At 42.8% G+C, this 18,265-nt stretch overlaps 1 protein-coding gene across 5 annotated transcripts in view; it reads right to left on the bottom strand.

Annotated features, from left to right (window-relative positions):
- Positions 1-18,265, bottom strand: part of LOC126247980 (polyhomeotic-proximal chromatin protein) — a 268,986-nt gene that overhangs the window by 97,672 nt on the left and 153,049 nt on the right. The window contains exon 1 of one of the 5 annotated variants that reach the window (XM_049948551.1): positions 16,619-16,848. The exons of the other annotated variants lie outside the window; for them this stretch is intronic. The gene's annotated coding sequence lies outside the window, so the exon portion shown is untranslated. Of the gene's footprint in view, positions 1-16,618; positions 16,849-18,265 lie in introns of those variants that run through there. 5 annotated transcript variants of the gene reach the window in all.

Genomic DNA, 18,265 nt, shown 5'->3' with positions numbered 1-18,265 from the left:
GATCGTGCTACACCTCCTCGCCATCTTTTATTACAGGAAGGAGGGGGGGGGGGAGTACTATGGATTGGGACAGCATAGGGAGAGGATGTGTATTTGTTAATAATACTATTGCGTGACTCCAACAGAGAGCACACCCAGGCAGATATTTTAAGTACTCTCCTTATTCTATATTTTTCACTCGTTTTCTTATTTTATAACAGGAGGCACTCTGCAGCTGGGTGGCATAGGGAGATGTTAACTATTTGTAACAAATTACGTCATTCTAGTTCTATTTATTAATAGCGTTTAAGTATTACCTGGCACCAGCATCTACGTACATATGTAAGTACGTTCAGTTTTATGCATTTCTTGAATTTTTCCCAATTTTACGTATTTGTCACCCATTTTCGTATATTTACCGAGTTCACCACAATTTTATGTATTTTGTCCAATTATGCAAGACTATTCCCGACATCGCGTCGACGTCAAGATGCTTTCAGGCAGTCACAAAGCAGAATGAGTCGTCACTGATACTTAAGCATATCTCCCAACTAGAACACACTGGAACTGGGAACCATAAGGATAGGCAGAGTCAGTCATAATAAGTTACGTCACTTGAGGTGTATTCGTTAATAACAGTTTAATATTTTGAGCCACCAGCAGACACCACACCCAGAAAGATCTGTAATTACTCTCCGTTTCGCGTATTTTCTCTGTAGTTTCCAAAATTTTGGGCATTGTACCAAATTACACGAGTTATGTGTCAATATCGTGACGCATCACAGTGTCGCATCGACATCATAATGTGAACTTGGTCCCGATTTATGTGTCATTGCTAAGACATCGCTTCACTAATAGGGTGTGACGTCATTGTGTTATAAAGGAAAAGTTTGGAAGTAATGGTGACGTCATTGAGAAGTCTGTAAGCACTACCGATTTCTAACCAAAGATATTATATAAGAAGTACCACACACTACATTACTTAATTGCGTGAAGTGGTGGTAAAATTCTGATGCTTCCAACCAAAGATAGTGTATTTGTAGACCAGCGCTGCAAAAAATATTCCTGTTGAGAAGGGCAAGCAGTATCTGCAAGAGTCCCAGCGAAAATCACGTTGCCTACTGGAGGGTAGATCGATGTGGGTGTGTAGCTGGAACGCGGACGCTTGCGGACTCAGTGCCCTGCAGTTGCCGAGAAACTGTGATTTGTGCCTTACAGTGCTGCTGTATCAGTTCTGGCCGAGGGATCTACCACTCGCCAAATATCTTGTCGGGGTACGATGCTCAATCTCTAGTAGTGCATTTTTTTTCCACCGTATATGCACAGTGACCTTTGTGATTCTGTGTATGCAGGAAGATCTTTTTCAATATCATTTGCGTGTGGTAAGGTCGTATGTACTTCGGATTATTTACGCGTCTTTTATTGGTGCTGTATACTAATATTGCGGGAGTTACGTGTCTGGTAAATCTATCCGAACGCCACGTGGTCCACGATTGTATTTGCTCACAAATTTTTTTCCGATATTCCCGGTATAGTTCACGTGTAGTGGGGCATATGTCTCTTGCACCAATCATGCTCACGTTAGCGGAATACTCATTAATGCAGAGGTAAGTTTTCATGGCAAATACAGCAGTGTGCTAGCTGTCCAGCGTGTGTTTTTATAATTCTATGGTTCAGCCAGAATTACGTCCCATACTCCGATATTCCCATTTTTAATAAGAGACACAGTAATGTCACTTGTAGGGTTTATTTTGTTACGAGTCTTCATGCCAGCTGGGAGTCCTACCTAGCTGAAAATGATTGCACCCTCGCTAGTTTTAAAAGGATAACTGATTTGGGGGGGGGGGTGGAAGGGGAGTATGTTTCTGATTGGTTCAGAGATGAAGTGTGGTGGGAGGTGCTTAGCGCTTAAACTTTTACCAATGTATATCTGCAACGGTGTCTACAAATTTCCTCTAATGAGTGTGTAAGCGTCTGCATGTTATGACTGGTTTGCCTTGGTGGTGGGAGGGGGGGGGGAGGGAGAGAGGGAGAGAGGGGGGAGAGGGGGGGAGAGGGGGGGGGGGAGAGAGAGAGAGAGAGAGAGAGAGAGAGAGAGAGAGAGAGAGAGAGAGAGAGAGAGGGGGGGGGGGGGGATTTCTTGTCGCTTAAACTGTTCGCAACGTTTATTTGCAAAGGTGTCGGCGAATTAAGACAGGTTTTTCTGTTGCGGGATGCCCTCTCCCTGAACGACTAAGTGGCATTTGTGCGAACTACTAGGTTGGAGGTGATTAGACATACAATGAGCAAACATCAGTACCATCCCTGGGGAAATGGTCTGGCGTAGTGTCAGACATGTGGATCTCTCCTATTCGCGACCTGGTGACAATCGTACGTGGATTACCTTACCCTACAGGCATTATCCAGCGAATACGGGGGAGGAGTTCCTCGTAACTAGATTTGTACTAGGGTTTGATGTTTCGCGAGTAGGAGATCCCTCGGCCAGAAGTGATACAGCAGCAGCACTGTCAGCTACCAACTACAACTTTCTCGGTAATTTCTGAGCAATGTGTCCGCAAACGTCGGCGTTCAAGCAACACATCCACACGTCAGAGTCTGAGGAGCGGTTTACCCTCCAATAGGCAACATTATTTTTGCTGGAGTTATTGCTGATACTGCTTGCCTCTAGTAGTAGTTTTGGGGCGCTGGGCTACAAATACAGTATCTTTGGTTGGAAGCATTAGAATTTTACTATCACGTCACACAATCTAGAAAAGTAGTATGGAATTTCTAGTACAATATCTTTGGTTATAAATTGGCAATGCTTAAAGTCATCACTATTTTTTGCAAAGTTTTCGTTTATAACACTGTCAAGTCACACAATGTCTTAGCAACGATACATAAATCGGGACCATGTTGACATGATGACGTCATAACGTGACGACACGATGCGTCGCGATGTTGACACACAACTCGTAATTCGGGACAATGCGGAAAACTGTGGAAAATGCGGAGAAAATATGTGAAACGGAGTAATTACCTATCTGTCTGGGGGAGCGTCTGCTGGTGCCTTGAAATGTTAAATTGTTATTAACAAATACATCTCAAGTGACGTAATTTGTTACTGACACGCATACTGTGCCCAGTTCCAGAGTGTTCCATTTATAAAAGATGTAGTTGGGGAGGTGTGCCTCAGTATCAGTGATATCTCATTCTGCTTTCTGATTGCCTGACAGTATCGTGAAGTCAATGCGACGTTAGCAACAATCCTGCGGAACGGGACAAAATAAATAAAATTGTTGAAAACTCAGTAAATAATCAGAAACGGATGAAAAATACGTAAAATTGAGGAAAATACGATAAATGCCTAAAACACAGTACTTACACATGTACCTAGCTCAGGTCTCTGCTGATGCTACGTACCGGTAATACTTAACAGCTATTAACAGACCTAGAATGACGTCACTCGTTATAAACGACCTCTCCTCATGCTATATAGCTCCTCCGGAGTTCCTCCTGTTATAAAATGGGGAAAATAGTGACAAATATACATATCTACATGGGTGTGCTCTCTGCTGGTGTCACGTAATATTATTGTTAAACAGTATTCAAGTGACGTAATTGATCATAATCGTAGACACCCACAGCAACATCTCCCTATGCTCCAGAGTGCCTCTAGTTATAAAATAGGAAAACGGGTGGAAAATATTTAAAATTGTGGAAAACATGGAAAAGTAAGAAACGAGAGTATATAGATATATATCTGCTGGAGTCACTTTATATTCTTGTTAACAAAATAGAGACAACCCCTCCCTATGCTGTCCAGCTCTAAAGTAACTCCTCCCATACAGAAGATAAAGGTGTGAAGGGGAGAGGTGGGGAGGTGTTGGAAGGGAGTGGCTGGTCATCAGTAATTCTATGTAGCTGCTTCTGTATTTGTAATCGCCAACAATTATGCTTACTGCACCGCCTAAAAAAATAATCTTCGTACAAAGGATCGGTGGGATATCTAAATAATTAGATCCACCAGAGTGCCTCAGTGTAGTGTATATAACGACCGCAAGCAATGTCAGATGTAGAGTGACCACTGTGAAGGGAACAGATGCCGCGTCATCCTGTGAGCCTGGGAAACAGTGCAGCTCACTCCTGTATATAGAAGGCGCGAAAGAACGCACTCTCAAAATACAGATCTATATCCTTAGTATCAGTTTGGTGCAGAATACTTGTGGAATAGGCTCCCCGACATGTGAGTGGCTCGAAAATTTCTTAAGTAATAGAACACAGTTTGTTGTCCTCGACAGAGACAACGATATCGTCAGGAGGGTTCCTAGCGAAGTGTGATAGGACCGCTAGGATTTTCTATACACATAAATGACCTGATGGAGTGGGTTTATCAGCAGTCTGCAGCTGTTTGCTAATTAAGCTGTGGTGTACGGGAGGGTATCTTCGTTGAGTGATGTATGATGATACTAGACGACAGACCAAATTTCTAATCATACAGACTGTACAATGGACAGTGTATTCTTTTATTAAACACTGAGTCTGTGGATCCCACAGAAGCAAAATCTACTAGATTTGTAGTTATGTGATGAATGGCAGCTAACTCTAAATGTAAAAAATATATAAATTAATGCGGATGAGTAGGAACAACAATCCCATAATGTTCGAATACAACATTAATTGTGTGCTCTTTCACACAGTCACGTCGATTATGTATCTAGGCGTAACACTGCAAAGGGATATCAAACGAAACGAGCACAGAAGGGCGGTGGCAGGAAAGGTGGTGGATGACTTGGGTTTACTGGGAGAATTTTAGGTAATTGTCGATAATATATCAGAGAGACCACATATGGAACACTACTTGTGTACTACTATTGTCTTTTGTCAAAGCAATTGACAGGTGGCGTCTTAGATTTGACGGACATGCAAGTATTACGGAGATTCTTCATAAACTCAAATGGAAATCCCTGCAGGGAAGACTAGCTCATTCCGCAAAACACTACTGAGAAAATTTAGAACCGACATTTGAAGATCACTTTAGAACGATTCTACTGCCGCCAACGTACATTTCGTTTAATGACCACGATGATATGAGAAATTAGGGCACGTACAGAAGAATAACGACAGTCGTTTTCTCCTCATTCTATCTGCGAGAGGAACAGGAAAGGAAATGTAGAAGGAACCCTCCACCATGCACCTTCGGTGTCTTGTGGATTGTATTTGATGTAGATATAAGCGTCTAACAAAGTTACGAAGAAACCTCATTGTGGGTCTCCACTGAGCCAGATGATTGGATCGTCCAATATCCAAGACCTGTGGGGCATTCGCCTGTGACAGTAGCCCTGTGTAGGTTTCCCTGGAAAGTGATGGCACAGACACTCCTAGTCGAGGTCCAATATACGACGTCAGATCACCACAAAGAAGGATCGCCGTATTGGCACACCGTAACTACTTCACGTCTGCATCCGAGATCGCAACACTGTCATCCAATAACACTGGTCGGAGGCTAGCGACAACTGGACTATGGAACTTCCATCCCATGCGTAGGCTGCTGTTAATGCAACACAAACGGTTGCGTTTGGAGTGGTGCCGTGACCCAAAGACATGGAGTACTGATGGATGACGCACTGAGATCACCAGTGAATTGCGGTTCTGCGCTACCCTCGATGACTATTATCAGCGAGTGTGGCTGCGACCTTGGAAGTGGTTCCATTCTTCCAGTGTTTTGGACAGACTCAGCGTTGTTACTCCTGGCACCGTGGTGTGGGCAGACGCTGGGTACGACTTTAGGTCACGACTGGTAATTACTGAGGGAACTGACTGCGTTACGGTGGTAGTACAGCAAGGAGAGAACGAGATTACCGTACCCTTTGATAATGACGCACTTCTGGTGTCGGGTTACACTTTACGTTTAGATATGAAACGACCGTGACTTTAAGAGTGTGTATCATGTTACAGCTGAGGCAATTGTGAGAGGTATGTTTAAGGGGTACCACCATCCTACCCACGGACATTTCTGAGGTACATTCAAAGTCAACCGCCAAGGCCTGCTCACACAGTTGGGTTACTGTGCCGATACAAGCACAGAACCAGTTATGACCGGTTTAACCACCAGTAAGGACTTCCAGTCTCACGTTAGAGCTGAGGCAATTGCGTATAAAGAACGACTTTGACGTTGTGTATCAGCTTATACACTCTAGACACATTACTCTTTGCACTCTTACATTTACCAGTATACTCCTCTAACAGCAGCTAAAACCACTGGGAAGTAGGGGCTTTTGCCAGCCGTGAATGATTGCTTAGCTGTAAATAATAAACATGTTTCCCAGTATCATCATCAGACCCAGTCTTGGTCCTGTAGCTGGTAACTTGGCTGACCAATCGACTTCCGCATAGGCAAACAGTCATCCACCCACTCCAGCCCTTAACATATGTTCGGTTAGACCCACATTGCTATAATGCATATGCATTCTATTGTCGTTTTGGAACGTAATTTGCATGTGACAGACTGTCACCCAGATACACACAGCATTGTCTTATCTGTACTGACTGCCTGGAATGTCTGTACTTATACACAAATCAACCATATGTAATTCTATGGAAGGTGCTGGTTTAGATCCCCCACCAGACTGTCTTTTTATTCATATATGTGTAGGACAAACACCATAGTGCATGTAGCATGGCAATATGATCAGAATGTCTACCAGCAGAAAATGCCTCTTGTTGATGACGGTTTCTCTTACCTGTAGCCAAAACCTATGGGTAAATAACCAACAATCCATCATATCCAGGTGTGGTGTAATTGCAGTCCTGCAACACTATTTTGTGTGTGCTTTGACTTTAATATTCCAGGGTCAGGAGAGGATAGAGGGGTGAATACAGCTACGGCAAGCAAAATACCTGTATTTTGTCTGCTGCATAGTGTTACTCTGCACACATATTTCGTGGTATATATTAAAGTATCAAACCTGAAGTGTGTAAACAATATGAGATATCACTCCCAAGCGAGCAGAACTGCACAACTCCCAACAACTGTGTGAAAGAACATGATACTGTTACCGTAGTATCCAGTTTCGTCATAATGTATAGATGACTGATATCATTTTAAGTAGAACAAAGATATGTATTTTGACAAAATAATACAGACAATCTACACTTTGGCCCTCTATATACTTAGACGTCCTATGAAGTACTAAGAGTCTCAGAGTACATCAATATGTATGAGTAACATGCGTTTAACAGATATCCACATTCAATAATTAAGACTGTAGACCTCTGAAACCCAGCCCAGTTATACGATTTAGGTTCAAATGGCTCTGAGCACTATGCGACTTAACTTCTGAGTTCATCAGTCGCCTAGAACTTAGAACTAATTAAACCTAACTAACCTAAGAACATCACACACATCCATGCCCGAGGCAGGATTCGAACCTGCGACCGTAGCGGTGTAGGTGGCAGAGTTGTTCTGAATGGCAATTTGATTTAGCTGCTGTATCTGACGGGGTTCAGAAACTCCGCTTACACCATCACGTAACTTTATGAAGAATCTTCTAGCATGCCTTGGCCGTGTTTGGATCTTTCATTCCACTAAGGCCTCCTTGACCGCGTTTCGATCTTTAAATATTTATTTTCAGTTCAGAGTTTTTCTTCATTGTGGCGATGCTTTTCACTTTGCCCTGATTGCAAATAGCAGGGTGGCCAACTCCCTGAGGACAGGAATACTGCCGTGGGATTTTTGCCTCTCTCTGGTTTCATCAGTACCTGATTGCGGCTTTTTAGATTGACGAGAAGGTCCACGTTTTCCCAGACAACTACGACGGTTGAATGTGTGAAGCCCAAGCGTACTGTGGTGTTAATAAGGTACCAGAATCTTCCACAGCCTGCTTGGAAGCTATGCGTGTTTCCGGCGCTTTGTTATTTCTACAGAGCTGTATTTGTGGGATGATCTCGCTTGCTCGTTCTCCTTAATTTTTTGGTTAGTGTACTTTTTTCTACATAGTTCATCAACTTTAACCACAGTTTGGCCTTTAAAAGGGCAGCTGTCCCATCCTTCCTCTTCTTGCTTGCTTCAAGAACATCCTTAAATCCCACTTTGGGCCGAAGTGATGACAATTTTCTCCCATCGTCCAGTACACCAACACACAGAACATACTTCGCACTGAAACTCATTATGTACGACTATTTTATACAAGAACTGAATTTACCGACAGCAAATATGTTGTAAGTAACCATTCGAGGGAGAACTCGTGAACAACTGCCTACCCTGGTCAGGAGGGGGAGGTCAGCGCCATCTCACCTCTGCACCAAAGCCAGTAACAACAACGAATAATAACGTGGCACTACTGGAGGGCGGAATTCGGCAACGGATGTGCAACAAGTACGGTAAGGGCGCGGGCGGGGTAGGTTCTGAGATGGCCCATCTCCTCACCTTCAACTCGCGCTACGATTAGTGTGACATACCAGTCATTTTGTGGTAAATTTGATCCTCTTTACTTTCATAAATAGTCAGCTTTAACGAAAATTGCGTCGTTACCGAATTATAAGCGAAAATCCAAAAAATCCCATTTTACGTGGGTTTTTTCCATTTTTGACGTATTTCCGGGCCAAAATTTTGGTGGACCTTGGAAAATTCGGATTAAGCACCCTCAAAAACGTATAGGAAGATTGTCAAAAAGGCGTCTACAAAACTTTCCGTTTTTGGCCTTTCTGAGCACCATTTGCCTGGACTAAACTACGACATCTGTTAGTCACGAGTTTCGTGATACGCTCAAGGAACAGGCAGACTTCGAGTGCAGCTTTATGTGCAAATTTACAAATTTTTATTCCCTAGTTGTGTCAAATTAAGCATAAAATATGCGCGTTTCGTAATTCGCTCAAGATTAGGAAACAGCAGTAAACGAATGGTAGGAATCTTCAAATTGTCATTTCATCAATATCCGAATGGTGAATAATCGTTAACATTCCCACTATCCGAGTTACGTCACCAATTTCAATGCGTACTGTATTCAATTTTAAGCACAGTCTTAGTTTATGGTTATAGACGTATTTCATCGAATGTTTGGCAAAATGAATCTAAGGGATATGAGAACGTTAGTAAGATTTTCATTGAATTGTCTGCAATGAGTGCTTTGGAAATGTTACAGAGGAGTGTGTGTGTGTGTGTGTGTGTGTGTGTGTGTGTGTGTGTGTGTGTGTGTGTGTGTGGGCGCGCGCGCGCTTTTTTTTTGGGAGGGGGGTAATCTAGGTGCAGATATCTATTCAATTTATGCAGAGAAAAGTAGGGGCAGATTCTAAAGGAAACATTGAAAAATGCGACCTACGTCAGTTCTCTTCTACAGCCTTGTTAGAACGAAGTGTTGGTGCACACCTTATTTTTGTGAAAAAATGTGTTAACGCAATGAATTTGTGAAGTGTATTTACTTCAGTGGAATAAACTGCATCTTTAATCGACATCGTAAAATGCGTGCTTCGGCATCCAGGGAAGACGATTTCCGCGCCCATTGTCAATTTTACGATTTCGGCGCTGAATAATCCCTCTTATATAATAAGGCACACTTCAGCGTCTTTCGCGTACGGACATCGCCATCTCCCTACACAAGAAACAACAAACTATTTTTGCTGCTGTTATTTCAACGGTGTTTGAATGCTTTTTCCTTACAATTACTTCAAGTGCAGAATCTTCCTGTCGCTCTGGAGAGCCTCACGTCTATCCCATTACAGCTTTGTTGACTGTAGCGACAGAAAGAATAAAATAACGAACGATCGCCAGAACTGGCAATGTACACAAATATGTTCTGGGTGGTCTGTTACCTATCGAATTCGTGCAAATACCGCAATCCTATTTATCTCTCTTTCTAATAATGAACGGAGTTGCTCAAAGATGAGAAGAAAATATCTTGGTGTACGGTGCCCTTGGATTAAAGTAGGTCGGTTTACATGTTATAGTGATTAATTCGGTATGCTACCCTGCTTTCTTCTGTTTCTGTGAAAATAGTTTCATAGCAGTGAAAAACGGCTGTGATGTGCCATCACCACAACGTGCAATACAAAACACAGGATAATGCAACTACTCTCAGACGCCGAAATTACTGTTGTGTGGTTGCCGTCGCTGCGGGGACAGCCCAGCATAGAGTCGGCGTTCCGCTTCTGCACTGCACACACAGGTAGTGCGAATCTGTCAACTATCCAGACTGCTAACCTAGACTAGCACTGCAGGTAAAACGAAACCCAGACAGAACCGAGCAGTACTAACTGCAAGTCTGACAGCATTAGAGCTGTCAACAGCAACTCCTGTGCGGAGGTGGAGCAACAAGACACGTAGCAAGTACTGTCAACATTTGCACTATCGAATAGATATTTTAGGTGATAGAAAAATGGAAGCGTTGCATGATTGGCTGGGAGTCCCTGAAGTTGGGTGATCAAACGCCTGATGCACATCTGTCAACTGGACGCCGATTCGGCGACTTGCATGTCCTTCATCCACTCGAAATAATCCTACCTATAGTTTTAACGTGTAATCCCAACCACTTGTCGTTCCTAGTACAGGCAGACTAAAGAATTTAAAGATGTGGCCTGGACCATTCAGTTTCCAGGCAAGCGCTTTACTACTAGGTCACCAAGCCCGACCATTTCAGAGCAATACAGATACTAGGATAAATGAGGGTAGGAAATCAAACTAATGCTGTTACTCTGTAACGAGCCACAAGAGACCACGAGTCCTTTACGCCAAAATACACAGACGGTATCCCTAATCTCGAAATTTTGTCGTGCTTTGGGTTAAACAAGTGTACACGACGCCTAATATGTAAATAAGGTTGACACAAGGGCAATGTAGTAGCAGTGAATAATATGCATCAGCGCTATTAAGTGGGCGTTTTCACTTTAGAGTTGCACGCATACCGAAATCACAATCGTGAAGTAAACTTAACGATTCTAGGGGAGGATGTTTCTGAAAATACTGTAGGTCTAGTGAAGTAAACAGAATACGCTGAAACTGCTTGTATGGAACAACAATCGTCTGTATACACTTTTTTCTATCGTGTCGGATTCTTGATTAATCGTCCTGTGTCAGAGGAGAGCGGATAAACTTACCTCAAAGCGTGGCTTGTACTTAAAGTTTTGTCGTCAGTCATGTATGATCATACGAAACTGACAAGACTGACACAAATCGCGGATCTACACTAGTCAAACTTCCGATCAGTCACTCCGACGTCTACACGTCGTTCACGATGCTCTTGGGATTGGCTGTTCAAGAGAGAGACTTTATCTCGTGTCAATTTTCTCCGAAAACGACAGCACGAACCAGATTATTACTTAATCTACGCAGGGACACAGAAACAAAGCCTGTAACACGAGAAACTGAAAAGAAGGTAATGTCATGAGAGCGGCTATTGGTCCTCATGAGATCATCGCAATGTTAAGGTTTTTACTGACTGGCAGGAGCTTCAACTACCTTTCATTGCCTCATTTTGTGTAACGTACGCCATAAATAATGGTTGTTGGTCAGGAAAATGAGAAGCGATTTTTATTACTTCTTTTCAGAATCTTCGATGTCCGACCGTGATCTTCGGCATTCAGCTCCTTTATTCCTTCACGATCTACTTCCTTGTACTTATGAACCAAAGTGGCGTGTGCCAGGTTTTTCCCGTCTCGGTTGCTGTAATCCTTACATTTCACTTGCCATAAGCAAGGAAAACTTTGGTATAGCTCAATGAACTCCGTGAAAAATTCGTGAATCCGCTGTCTGAATTTTACTTTTTTCTTTCGCCACCACCCGCTCTAAAATGAGAATTGGAACCTCTAGCGTCACAGAGAGTAGTCTGGTAGCACAGCTATTTGTTGGTTGGTTTGGGGAAGGAGACCAGACAGCGAGGTCATCGGTCTCATCGGATTAGGGAAGGATGGGGAAGGAAGTCGGCCGTGCCCTTTGAAAGGAACCATCCCGGCATTTGCCTAGAGCGATTTAGGGAAATCACGGAAAACCTAAATCAGGATGGCCGGACGCGGGATTGAACCGTCGTCCTCCCGAATGCGAGTCCAGTGTCTAACCACTGCGCCACCTCGCTCGGTGGTAGTAGCACAGCTAAGTTTGAGCGACAAGACTGACGGGCGTCAACATGCACACATTTGTCGGCAGTTTTGTGTGTGTGTACAAAGCTCGCCATCAGTCAAACTTCATTCAGTCCATACAAACAAGACTGTCGAACTTCCGTTCACAGGTAACGTTTTTTATTTGACAAATCTGGCACGATCGTACGAGACTGACGACAAAACGTAAAGTGTATACCAGGCTTAAGAGTTTCTTCCGAATGATCAATTTGTCGACAGATCTCACGCTTACAACTCTTGTGACCAATTGCGTTTCCGGTAGTTATTCTACTGAGTTATGTCTCAATCTTAGCTTTATCGTTCATGTCAGACTGGCCGATTTACATGTTGTAGTACCCACTAGGTGCTACACGCAGTTTAGTGTCGTGTCATCTTTTAACAACCATATGTCATTCTTACGCCGCACCACACAGTGCACGTAATGTTGGAATGTCTCGCACATTCAAATCGTGAAGTCGCTGTCGATGCCGAAATACACTCGCTGTCTGTTGTGTATCTTAGACACGACTTATCTCCCGCTACGGCTACGCGGCTGAACTGATACAGCTATCACCACAGAAAGCAAGATACGAAAGCCCACTATAACCGCCACGCGTAATACAATGTGTTTCTGTAGTTTAGACGGTTTGTTTCTGACTTGCCAGTAGTTCCTGTATCGGTAACTAGTGCCACAATGAGGCCCGCAGAGATTTGCTACACAAATCCGATTAAATTACATGTTCATCCATACTGCAACGAAACAGAGATTAGTTTATTCCACCGAAGGTTGTTTCCGCAACTTTCTTTTGAATAAGGTAGCAGTCCAGTGCAATCCGTAAGATTATATAAAGTGCTGTATCTCGTTTGCTGCAATCTATGAGCAAAGCACATGCCAGCAGTATTCAGTGACTGTTTGGACACTGGGTTTCCTCGCCGGATTTTCAAACGCATTTGGGAAGCAGTGAGGGTACGCAGGGTCTGGTTAGCGCGGACAGAAATGAATGGGAGAAAGCCTAGCGCTCTCTCTCTCTCTCTCTCTCTCTCTCTCTCTCTCTCTCTCTCTCCTAAGAGTACACGAGAAAAAGATACTGAATTTCAAGTGGGGTTGGTGTTTATGACCATACTGTCTCGTTACACTTTGCTACGTGTGTGCAACTGTATCTAGAGGAATTATATGGATTTACACGAAAATCAGCGTGTTGGGTGGCGTATGTTGCTTTTAAATTGTGAAGCCCTGCCCTGCTACGATTTTTTTCGAGGTAAACATCCGGTAGGCGGGTGAGGAGGGCGGGGGGGGGGGGGGGGCGTTCTGTGGCTGGAACACAGATTCTTTCGTACCACATCCTTCCCTTTGTGAAGCCGGCTGAAACTACCTTTGCTGAACAATGAGACCTCCGTCCAAGCAAATATAGCACACAGACGCGTAGGCGAATAATTTGTTAGATCGACTGTTACAAGGAATCAAAATCGATACCTACAACGAAAGTAGGTGATTACTTCTTTCGTAACATTAGTAAATGACAATTTTTTGCGTTTATTGGAGTTTTAACACTAAAGCAGCGTACCGTGAGTAGCAAGACAGCAAAAAAGTGACGTTGAGCAGGGCGACAACGATCAATACACGAGCCTCCCCTCCACTGAGCTTCGCACATCGACCCGACCCACGCAGAAAGCCCCTACTACTTACAGGGGCCAAACACTTACCGGTACAGCCAGAAAGTCTCGCATGCACAGTGGAATGTTTTCCACTTACTGAACATTTTCATGATCAGTTCTCAAAAGCATGTTTGAGCAGTCCTGTTATTCTATTATGTACACGGCAATCTTCGCTGTGCAACAGTAGAAACGTTCATTTAGTCTGATTTGAAGAATCGCATGAAATTTCTGGCATCCTCGCATCACAAAGCTTACGTTAATTATCAAAATGGTCACAACTACTAACTACGTTATCGGTTAGGCGCTGTCGGTAGTAAGCGGCCAGGACTGACACTAAGCTCAAAGACTATAGAAGGAAAGCTTGCATGACATTTCTTCGAACATATACCAATCAAGTATACGCGGCAGCATAAGACATTCGTCAGGAGTACGTCGGCGTACGAGTTTACAACCCCTGATGTTTGATCCTCCTTTGAACTTAACATTCTATCAACGTGAAGCGCTGGTACAAAAGACTTAGCACCAACTTCGATTAACTGGTGGCTGTTTTTTTTTTTTCAATCAATTAGATAAATCGGATAGACTTTTCATCAGTAGCATACAGGGAAAATGCTGTCAGCCTGCAAAGGATGTTCCTTAAGAAACACTCGACCCACCTTAGAAAACTGCTGAAGTGTGTGCTCCATACCGAACAGGCCTAACAGGCGATACCGAATGTATACAAAGGAGGGCAGTGCGATGCGCAGAGTATTAATGTACATGAAGTGTATTAGCGTCATACTGCGTCTGAAGGAATTCCATAACTCTTAAATGTTTCATTTTCTTACAAAACGCTTACAACTGTATCAGCAAACAAAAATACCTGTACGAGATCCAATTTAGGTACACGCAGGAAAACTTAACAACCCTATATACTCGCAATTGTGTCTGTAGGTATGGAGTATCATTCATGAAAATGAAATACAACAATGAGTTTGTAAATGTACAAGCTACTTCGTCATAGCATTACGTCTCTATGGCTATGTCGATATCGAGCGATAACTGAACCTCCCATTCTCTAGTAGAATTTAAAAAAGAAGAAAGTCAACGTCATGCATACCAATCAGCAACGTGGTGGTGCGTGCTAGAAACAAATGTGAAAGGTAACAAACAAGGAGCGAAGCACTCAAGTGGTACTTTTAAGTGTGTGCGGGCTTATTGTTCTCGCGCGGGGCTATGAAATAGTGACACAGACTGATCTGATTTTCATGTAATATTAGGGTTGTCATCCATGTCCCAGTGTAGCTCCTTTCGCACAGACATGAAGTTAATGAAACAAATGAAGTCTCTTCTAAACGCCTATGAACTAAAGACCCGGCAATAACCACTCATTTCCCCCCCTTTTATCGCCTGAAGAAGGGATCAATTGTTCCATAGCACAGTGAACTAGCTACAGGCTTTTATACTTCATTAGTTCATGGTGGCAACTTTCTGAGCAAGCTTACCGATGAGCCGCGAGCAAAGGTAACGACAATCGAGACAAACAGCACTGGGTTTGTGTAGACTTATGTAATTACTCAAACACAAAACAATTGACTGCCAGTTCTACTTTGCCCAAGTAGTATGAGATCTATAGATCCAGGAAGGCAGATATTTAAATATATACGTACAGCTATATATGTAGGCAACTGAGATGCTAAATGTACTAAAAATATGGAAGCATTTCATCTACCACTACCGCTGGCTGCGTCAATAATTATGATAGTTTCCTTCTGGAGTTTAACTTTGACGAGTGATCAAGTACTGGACGTACTTTCACGTTTCGTTGTGCAGTTAACCTTACAAGCAAGAGGCCTATTCTATGGCATGAAGGTTCAAGAGCAGATATATGTTTCAGAAGAATAGCATAAAAACGTTTATCTCATTAGATACACGGGAGAAAGCTAAATATGAAGCAATGTAGGCGCAAATTCCTGTAACGGTACCCGTCAGTCACCCGTACCACGCCCAAATTTGCGACAACAAATATGGCTGCTTTAAATTTCCTCTGCTGTTTACAGAAACGTTTCCCATAATTCTGTACCACCAACACAAACAAATCTGTATTACATATTCGGCTTCCAAACACAGTGCAGAAATTCAGACGTTTGTGGCTTTTATCTGTTATATAACGACTCATTTATCGGAAGTTTTCTAATGAAAAACGTTTCGAGATGCCACTCGAAAGTATTATTTGTAGTTTAGAAAAGATATTACATTACTTCAAAAAATAAATGAGACGAGGAAAAGGTGTAGCAAATTCGAATTAACTTGTCGAAATCTATATTTGTAATGATACTTTAATATAAAGAGTAAGCTTATGTATGGTCAATGGACGAACACACGATTCGGTTATTTATCACAGAATAATTAGTTACTACTACATAATTATTTCAGTAGCAGTCATCAGAACTGCGAAATGATTAAACACGCCAACAAACATTCAAAATTTGGTATATTTCCGTGCTCGTAAGCGGTTGATGTCAGCATACGTCACGTTGTAGAAAAGAATGGTAGCCACGGTGCTTATTAAGTTTCTTTACAGTACCTCGAAATAGAAAAACTATTCTGGAAAGTTAAAATATGTCACAAAAGTTGGCAAATTATTTATGTACTGCTCATTAGGAGTACTAACTATATTTTGCACTGAACATAAAACACAGTCGTCGGGGGATTGGTGTAACCACGCAGTTTTATACGTTCAGTTGTTGTATGTACCGGTATATATACGCGACAACACCTTAAATTACTCGAGATGAAAATGCTGTTCTGATTATACGTCACTGCATCCGAAATATAAAGAAAATTAGTCGCATAAAGGCATTAGGGTGCTCTTCAAGGTAGCAGTTTCGTACTTAATAAGTAAGGACAAGAAGATAAAAGACTTATCGTTTCATACCGGGAAAGATGTAGGTGCGAAGTGTCCATTGGTTGTGTCGCTGCAAGCAGCGTCGTCGCCATCATACATCCTCACATCAGATCCATTTGTACAGCAATCCCCCGGCAGACTTCCACGAAGCCAGATCAGCAGCCGCGTTTAGGAACGACGCGTAAACTTCATCACACAACACACGTAGTGCACGGAAAATATGGAAAACTCGGGTTACCAATGTAAGCGTCACAAAGCCGGCCGCGCGCAGCACAGTGCCCGCAGGCAATGAATGACTATATTGCTCGGGCAGTGTAGGGGTAAAGATCACTCGTCGGGGTGGGGGAAGAGGGAGTGCGCACACGGCGCTGGGGTTGCCAGAGGGGCGCGCACCCCTCGCCACCAACAAGGCAACGTCTCACGTGTCTCTCTCTCTCTCTCTCTCTCTCTCTCTCTCTCTCTCGTGCGTGCGTGCGTGTGTTGGGGAGGGGGGGGGGGGGCAAAACATGTTTTGTTGTTACTTGTTACACACTAGGCTTATGCACAAAGACAAATCTCGCAGAGATTCTTCTGTCAGCAACTTCGTGAAAATCTCTTTTGGGTTGGTGCTTCATACGGTCTGCTACTCGGACAAGAATCTTGCTTTTAACAGCATTGCTGTTAAAGCTTAACATTGTCAGGGATTTTTCGTAATGAAATTCTGAATGTATGTTTCCAGTGTCTTGTTTTTCCCATTTTACTTAACAGGAACTGGTCGCTGCCAGTGAAATAACTGCAGTAGAAGTACATATTCCGAGTCGGTTTCCTGAAGCGTTGCCTTAACTCATAAGGAACTTCGGCTTCTGTATGTAAGCGAAATCTCCGAAAAAGTTATGTGAACTGCGATGTACGTAGGTGCAGTCGGCATAGAAATCATTCGGTATTTGGTGTCAGATGTGGGAAAGCACGCTAAATTCTGAGGCTAATCACAGTTGCGAGCGAACTTGCGGGTGTTGAGACAGGAAACACCGACACTTCAATCTAAGATCGGTATTAGTATTCTTGCTGATGTTCACGACTTTCCATTCCTGTAATGCATTGTGTGTAAACAAAAATAAAGTTTCACTGTTGGTCAGATTCCATGTTTAACTGTAAGACTTCTAACTGAATTCATAGGCCTGTTCTCTAATATATAGACAATGGAATGCCCGTGTAATAAAACTATATGATGCTGAAGGAAAGTGTTTTGACGACCAATTTACTGTAACATTGAAACCGTGAAAATTTCATCAGTTTGACCTGAAAAATCATGTTTATCGATAGAATGTAATAGTCGAATACGCTCTCGGACCTATGGGTCTACGCCACTATTTGGACTTAGTCACGAAAACGTTTTTCATCGCCTAAAATTATTGACTATAAATTTATGTTCACAACTACAGAATCAATTACCTACACATTTAGACATTTATACGAAGAGCTGTCTAGCACAACAATTTTCAGCACATGTCTTGGCGTGTAGATGTGAAAAGGACGAATTACAGTTGACTTTCAATCACAAAGCTGGCGATATTTTCGATACAAACACACTTTCCATCAGCTGCGGGGCACAGTGAAACCACAAATAGCTATCTTTGTGCACGATTAAAAAGATTAAAAATATGCGTTACCGAACGAGAATAAATCAAAATTTTTCAT

This window comes from Schistocerca nitens, chromosome 3, assembly GCF_023898315.1.
Source record: "Schistocerca nitens isolate TAMUIC-IGC-003100 chromosome 3, iqSchNite1.1, whole genome shotgun sequence".
In the NCBI taxonomy this organism is placed as follows: Eukaryota; Metazoa; Arthropoda; class Insecta; order Orthoptera; family Acrididae; genus Schistocerca; species Schistocerca nitens.
Note: the sequence above shows the minus strand (reverse complement) of the source record. Positions and strands in the feature narration are given on the sequence as shown.